We start from the raw sequence: 7,672 nt of genomic DNA, 5'->3' as shown, positions 1-7,672 counted from the left end.
TCGTATTGGTGAGGGATATTCCAGCTTTCTCTAGTTGGTCCTGTATTAGAAGTAAGGACAAAATTAGGAGAGCTATTCGTTACTCATCAAGTCCTGGCCATTTGGGGATGATTGTTAGAGAAGTTATTGTTTAATTTCCTAGAGATGGCAGTCTGATTTCCTTTAAGTCTAGCTGTCTGTCCAGGCTGGTTATTATAGATAAGGGGTTGGTATCCTAGGTAGGTCACACTGCTGCACTTGTGGGCCACAGTTCTGTTTTTATATTTGATCTGAACATTATCTGTTAGTAGGTTCAGTTCCTCACTATCATATCAGTTTCTCACTATCATAACTATTTATGGTTGCAGATATTTAAATTTGAGTTGCAAATAAAAACAATCACTTTCATTAATCTATGTTAAATTTTCCTCAAAACTAGTGCTAAGTATATAATTAACCAGTTAAATTATCTTAAACATATTATACTGTATTTATAAATTTGTTTAGTATATCTGATTTTTTTCAAGTACCCTGAGTGCCAGATTGGGAAGACTTGTATCCCTAACAAGCAACAGCTTCCTGAATATTGAAATATTTTTTGTAACAATGACAAATCAACATTTTAAATGTTGCAAATCATTCTTTTAAACATCCCAAGGCTGGGTTTGGTGGCTCATGCTTGTAATCCTAGCATAGCACTGGGTGAGGCTGAGGCAGGTGAATTGCTTGAACTCACAAGTTTGAGCCCAGCCTGAGCAAAAGCAAGACCCTGTCTCTACTAAAAATAGAAAAACTGAGGCAAGAGGGTCACTTCAGCCCAAGAGTTGGAGGTTGCTGTGAGCTATGACATCATAGCACTCACCCAGGGTGATAGCTTGAGACTCTGTCTCAAAAAGAAAAAAACAAAAACAAAACATTTCAAAGAACTATACCAATCTGATAAAATTTTAGTATACCTTTATAACTAAAGGTTAGTAGCATTAAATTACAGATTTAGTGGACTTACTTTTAAACCTCAGTTTGTAAAGTTACCTAATGGAGCAGTTATACCACTTTAGACAGGCAAATAATTAGAACCAAAAGTACTGTGACTTGTCAATCAGATGTTTGAGGATGTGACCTTGGGTAAACCTGGTACTACACACTTCCTGGATGATTCAACCCAAGCCCCTGGAGAACTCAGGGTCCTTTTCTAGAGTCAAGTTCAGCCATTGTTAGTGGGTATCCTCCATGCTTATACCTTCCACTGGAATTTACTGCAACTCGGTGCATCCCATTTCTCTTGGGAGTCTCTCACCATTGACTGTTGTTTCCCTTACCTTCCTTCAACTCTTACCACAAATGTCATGACTTATGGCCAATTCTGTCATAGCTTCATTGGATTACACTAATCACTATACCATCTGATTAGATTCTGAGTTCCTTATATCCAGTAGAATCTCTGTAGTTGACCCTATATTGACCACTTCCTTAAGTTGACCTAATTTTCACAGACTGGGTATACACCACCTGTATGTGTCAGTACACTAGCCCTAGTTCCTTATTTTGACCACCTCTGTATATTGATCAGTTTCTTATAGTCCCTTGGGTGGTCAGCTTTCAGTGGTTATACTGTATTTTGCTGGGCAACCTGTCTATTGGTGGTGGAGGTAGTGGTGGCCTCATTGTGGGGAGGAGGGCCAACCATAGTGGGCAGGGAACAGCTAAGTTTTAATGATGATTAGATGTTGGGGAAGAGGATGATGTGGGGAAAGAAAAGAGTCAGAGACACTGACCAGGCTCATAAAAATCAGGGACCGTTTATTGAACATTGACTCCTTGTATGTGCCTGATTTAATTAGCTAACTACATACTTTGTAGACAGATAGATGAAGTATACTAGAGGTAAGGAAATGTGGTTGAGAGACCCAGGACTGAGAGTCACAGACTTTCTCAGATTTGCCATTGACTTTCTAGTTGCCCTCGGGCCAGAACTTATCTCCTCTAGGGTATCCCTCCTCTTAACATATGCCCAAAGTCTGAGTTCTGTTAGCTCTAAAATGCATAAACCTTTCAGATGAGAGAGTTGGGTTAGACAAAGGTGCACAGGCTTCTTTGATAATTTGTGAACACCAAGGATCCTCTCCCTAGGAAAATGCAGGAAACATTTACACACACTTTCATGGGCTTCATTCTTTCCTTCTCCCACCTCCAACATTCATAGGTTAGATCAGTGGTTCTCAACCTTCCTAATGCTGCAATGTACTTTCATTGTTAAAAAGGGGTCGTGACCCACAGGTTGAGAACCACCGGATTAGATGGTCTCCCAAGCTCTTTCATATTCTCAAATTCTTTGATTTTATGATTCTGTGAATAAAGAGATTTCCTCTTCAGCATTTTAAATCTCGTTATCTCTTCCAAAGGAACACCATAAAAATAGTGCTGCCTTTCTTAGTTGCTGTGTTCTTTTTTTTCCCCTTTGAGTTACCCCCACTTTCTATTTAAAGTGGAGTGCTCCCTTAGAGCAAAGGCTGTCTCCATCTTTGTCTTTCTTTCAGTGGTGAGAATGCAGTTGGCTTAACAATGCCTAGTTATAGTAATATGGATTATGGTATGATGCTATCTATAAACTTTCATAAGCTTAGGATAGATTCATAATATTTTAAAAACCTGTAAAGAATAATAGATGGACAACATTAAAGGAAATATACTATAAGGGACCTTGTGCTTTCAAGGTAACCCTTTACAACACAGAGTTAATTAAATATCCCTCAAGAGTTTATCTGTGAAGATCCATATCTTAACTAGAGTCATCCAGGCACATAGTTCAAAGAGAGTACCAGTTCTTCCAGGTTTGTGAAGAAAAACAGTGATCCCAGTCAGACTTAACCTATATTTCCCCTGCCCTACAGAGAACCAGTTTTGTATTTTTTAGCTAATTAAAAATTTTTCTTTCCGTGTCTGTAAATACCATGATTGCATTGCTGCTTCTTTGTCTTTCCCTTTTTGGCTCTGTTGACTTCCTGCTATGGAAGAGGGAGGTTTCACACTTGCCCCTCTCCGTCTCCACCACACATGCTCACTTCCCATCTTCCCAAGATTTTGAATTGATATTCAGTGTTTACATTATTATGACTCTATATGCTATTCAGAGCTCAATCATGCAGAAAATGATAATTACTTTTCTTTTGTTAAACACAATTTTTTTTTTCGGTTTCCCACTCAGGTTAATAAATTGTCTTGTTTATTTGTTTTTTGTAAAATTTGCTTTAGTGTTTTCTGAATTTATTTCTGATTCATCCCATTGCCTAAATTGGTGCTTTCTCAAACTATCTGTGAGAAAGGACAATTTTTTTTTAAATTGCTAATCTGTTATAGACATACTTTTATAAAATACAGTGAAAATTCATTTCTGGAACAAACAGTTCACAGACACCACCACTTGGTTGATCAGACTTCGTTTAGCTCAGTTCAAGTCTCCTTTTACTGCATATAAACATATCGAGCCCTCTGTTTCGTCTTCTTCAGGAAGCCTCTGCCACTGGAAAAGAAGCCAAGCGATGTAAAATAATTTGGAGAGGTTTATTTTGAGATGAATTTAAGGACCATGGCCTGGAGCCCTGACCAAGAAGCCTACAGCAAGTGGACTCGTTGTGCTTGGGTTACAGTTTGGTTTTATACATTTCAAGGAGGTAGAATTACAGGTAAAGTTGTAAAGCAACACCTGGGAGATGTACATTGGTTTGGCCCATGCAGGTGGGGTTTATAGGTTACAGGGGGGTGTAAGTCTCTTTGATTTGTAATTGTGTAAAGAAATGAAGCTTTGTCTAAAGGCTTGGAAGGCTTTAAGTTAAGGAAATCTGTTAATCAGAGAAAAGCCACCAATGTTTACCCAGACTTAAGTGATTTGCTCACATAGCCTTAGGCCTGTTAATGTGTTACAAAGGATGTCTTTAAGAACATAAGGGGGCATGATGGAGTACGTCTGATGGCTAGGTTTTAGGGTATCCCCTTGGCTGGGAAGGGGTCCATTTAGTCGGCTGCTGGGATGGGGGTGGAGCCTTAACGTCTTATTTTAGTTAACACCTCTTTGGAAACTTCTGATGTGTCAGTATGGATTGGTTGCCTTTTATATACCAAGTGCATGTCTGTTTCATGGCTCTGGGTTCTCCTTTTCCTTCAGCTTTGGGATTCTCTTTACTGTTACCTCCTCCTCTTCCTTTTCCCTCTCTCCCCCTTTCTCCTCCTGTCCTTCTCCCCCTCCTTCCCCTCCTTCTCTCCCTCCCCTCTTCTTCCTCCTTTATTCATGAGGTACATCCCCAAGAGCTTCCTGGAAAAGGGTGTGTGGAAAATAATTTTTTTGAGACTTTAATTGTCAATCAGTGAAAATATTTTTATTTTACTCTCCTGACTGATTATTTGGCTGAGTATGGAATTCTCGGTAGGAAATCATTTCTCTTTAGAACGTTTCATTGTCTTTCAGCTTCCAATGTTGCTTTTGAGAAGCCTAAGACTATTCTGGTTTTAGAAACTTTTTATATATTCTGTTTTATTTCTGGAAGTTTCTAAGGCTTCACTTTGACCCAAGTATTCTATATTTCACATGCTGTAGATTTATTTTCATCCATTATTCTGGGGATCTGGGGAGCCCTTTTAATTCTTGAAAATGTTCTTTTCTTTTTTTTATTAAATCATCACTGTGTACATTAATGCAGTCATGGGGTATAATGTGCTGGGTTTGTATACAATTTGAAATATTTTCATCAAACTGGTTAACATAGCCTTCATGGCATTTTCTTAGTTATTGTGTTAAGACATTTATATTCTACATTTAGAAAGATTCACATGTACCCTTGTAAGATACACCATAGGTGTGGTCCCACCAATTGTCCCCCCTCCACCCATCCTCCCCCCTCCCCTCCCTTTCCCCATATTTTTAGGCTATAATTAGTTCCATACATTAGTTTCATAGTAGGACCAAGTCCATTGGATACTTTTTCTTCCATTCTTGAGATACTTTGCTAAGAAGAATATGTTCCAGCTCCATCCATGTAAACATGTAAGAGGTAAAGTCTCCATCTTTTTCGAAGGCTGCATAATATTCCATGGTGTACATATACCACAATTTATTGATCCATTCGTTGGGCACTTGGACTTCTTCCATGACTTAGCAATTATGAATTGGGCTGCAATAAACAATCTGGTGCAAATATCTTTGTTATAATGTGATTTTTAGTCTTCTGGATATACCTAGTAGGGGAATTGAAGGATTGAATGGCAGGTCTATTTTTAGATCTCTAAGTGTTCTCCAAACATCTTTCCAAAAAGAATGTATTAATTTGCATTCCCAACAGCAGTGTAGAAGTGTTCCCTTTTCTCCACATCACGCCAACATCTCTGGTTGGGGATTTTGTGTTATGGGCTAATCTTACTGGAGTTAGATGATATCTCAATGTAGTTTTGATTTGCATTTCTCTGCTGATTAAGGATGATGAGCATTTTTTCATATGTCTGTAGGCTGTGCACCTGTCTTCTTCAGAGAAGTTTCTCTTTAAGTCCCTTGCCCACCCTGAGATGGGATCACTTGTTCTTTTCTTGCTAATACATTTGAGTTCTCTATGGATTCTGGTTATCAAACCTTTGTCAGAGACATAACCAGCAAATATCTTCTCCCATTCTGAGGACTGTCTGCTTGCTTTACTTACTGTGTTCTTAGCTGTGCAGAAGCTTTTTAGTTTGATCAGGTCCCAGTAGTGTATTGTTGATGCTGCTTCAATTGCCCAGGGGGTCCTCCTCATAAAATATTTGCCCAGGCCGATTTCTTCAAGTGTTTTCCCTGCATTTTCTAGTATTTTTATAGTTTCATGTCTTAAGTTTAAATGTTTAATCCAGTGAGAGTCTATCTTAGTTAATGGTGAAAGGTGTGGGTCCAGTTTCAGTCTTCTGCAGATCGCCAGCCAGTTTACCCAGCACCATTTGTTAAATAGGGAATCTTTTCCCCACTGAATGTTTCTAATTGGCTTGTCAAAGATCAAATAATGGCAAGTAGCTGGGTTCATCTCTTGGTTCTCTATTCTGTTGCATACATCTACCTCTCTGTTTTTGTGCCAGTACCATGCTGTTTTGATCACTATCAATTTATAGTGTAGTCTGAGGTCTGGTAAATGTTCTTGAATGATTTCATGCATTGTTACTTCTTCATTTTCTATGTATTTTTTCCCTGAAAGTACTATTATTTGGATATTGACCTGCACAGGTAATGAGAAATATTTTACCGAGTAATATATATTTCTTTGACATATTTTGAGATGGCTTAAAAGGTTGCAAAACTGTCTTTTGTGGGGGAAAATTTGCATCCATAGAGAATCTCCACTAATGCAGCCAGGTCTTTTTTTGCCAGATTAAGGAATGATTAACTGAGAGTCTAACACTTTTAAAGGTATGAAAATTATTTATGGGTGGTGCCTGTGGCTCAAGGAGTAGGGCACTGGCCCCATATCCTGGGGGTGATGAGTTCAAGCCTGGCCCTGGCCAAAACTGCCAAAAAAAAAAAAAAAAAAATTACCATCTATGCTCTCTGAGGACTGTATTGCATAAGGAGGTTTTATTTTATAACAAGCCTCTTTTCTTTCTCTCTCCCAAAATATGTGTTGCTATTTCTAAGCCCCCATTCCTTAATAACCTCTGCACCTCAATGAGGAGTTGAATTTTCATTCTGAAGGTTCCTATGAATACATGTACAACTTTAAATTTGAATGTCTTTTACTTCAATTAATCAATCTGCCTCATTCCAGTGATTTTTATGAGGCCAAGGCCTAGCTTCCTACTGGTTAGTGTAGTTGGTAGGATCATCAAAGCTGCCCTGTTCTGAAAAGCTGCAACAAAAGGAACTCAGAAAACTGACCTGACAGTAAAAAGGGTAAGAATTTCTTACTAGCCAGGCTCCTGGCCTCTTTCTCTGTACAATCCAGTTGGAAAAAAGGTAAAGATCACTATTTTTAAGATTTTGATTAATGAGAGAAAAGAGATTTGTGTGATTAGTCTTGGTGCAGCTGGCCTCTCATGTAAGGGTTCTCTGTGTAAAGAGATTTGGTTCTCTGCTTCTCCTTTGCTCATTTGGGAATCAGAATTCCCATGGCTGCTAAGGTCCTCACCCTTCTAGCTACGAAAATTATGGGTGATTTCCTCTTTTTCTATTCTCTCCATCCCACTGTGTTTAGACCTTTTTATAGTAATTTTGGCAGGTTATAGGAGAGAGAAAACTTTAATAGATGTGTTCAGTCCACCCTATTTACACTGCTTCCTGTTGTTCCTAGGTTGCCACCTGTCCCTTCCCTTCAGTCGGGTAACATGATAGTTGAGGATGTAGCTACTGGATTCCAGCACAACTGACCTTGGACAAATCACTTCACCTCTCAGAAATGCTGTTTCTTCATCTATCTGATGGGGAGAATAATAATACCTACCCCACATGCTGTGGTGAGCCCTGAAGGACCATATTGTTAGCACACAGTCACTGTTCCGTAAGTGGCAGCTTTTATTGCTACTGCTGATGGAGTCTTGACCTTTCTCCTTTCCTTCTCTTCATCACAACCATTCTATAGACTAGAAAATTGTATTGCCATGCAAGTTAGACTGAAGTAAAACTCCTGAGGGGCTTCCTAGGGTGTAATGAGTGGATACACATTATTTCATAGGCTCTGTGGCATCTAGT

Source organism: Otolemur garnettii, unplaced genomic scaffold (genome assembly GCF_000181295.1).
Source record: "Otolemur garnettii isolate 467f Iridium unplaced genomic scaffold, OtoGar3 scaffold00002, whole genome shotgun sequence".
Classification (NCBI taxonomy): domain Eukaryota; kingdom Metazoa; phylum Chordata; class Mammalia; order Primates; family Galagidae; genus Otolemur; species Otolemur garnettii.
Note: the sequence above shows the minus strand (reverse complement) of the source record.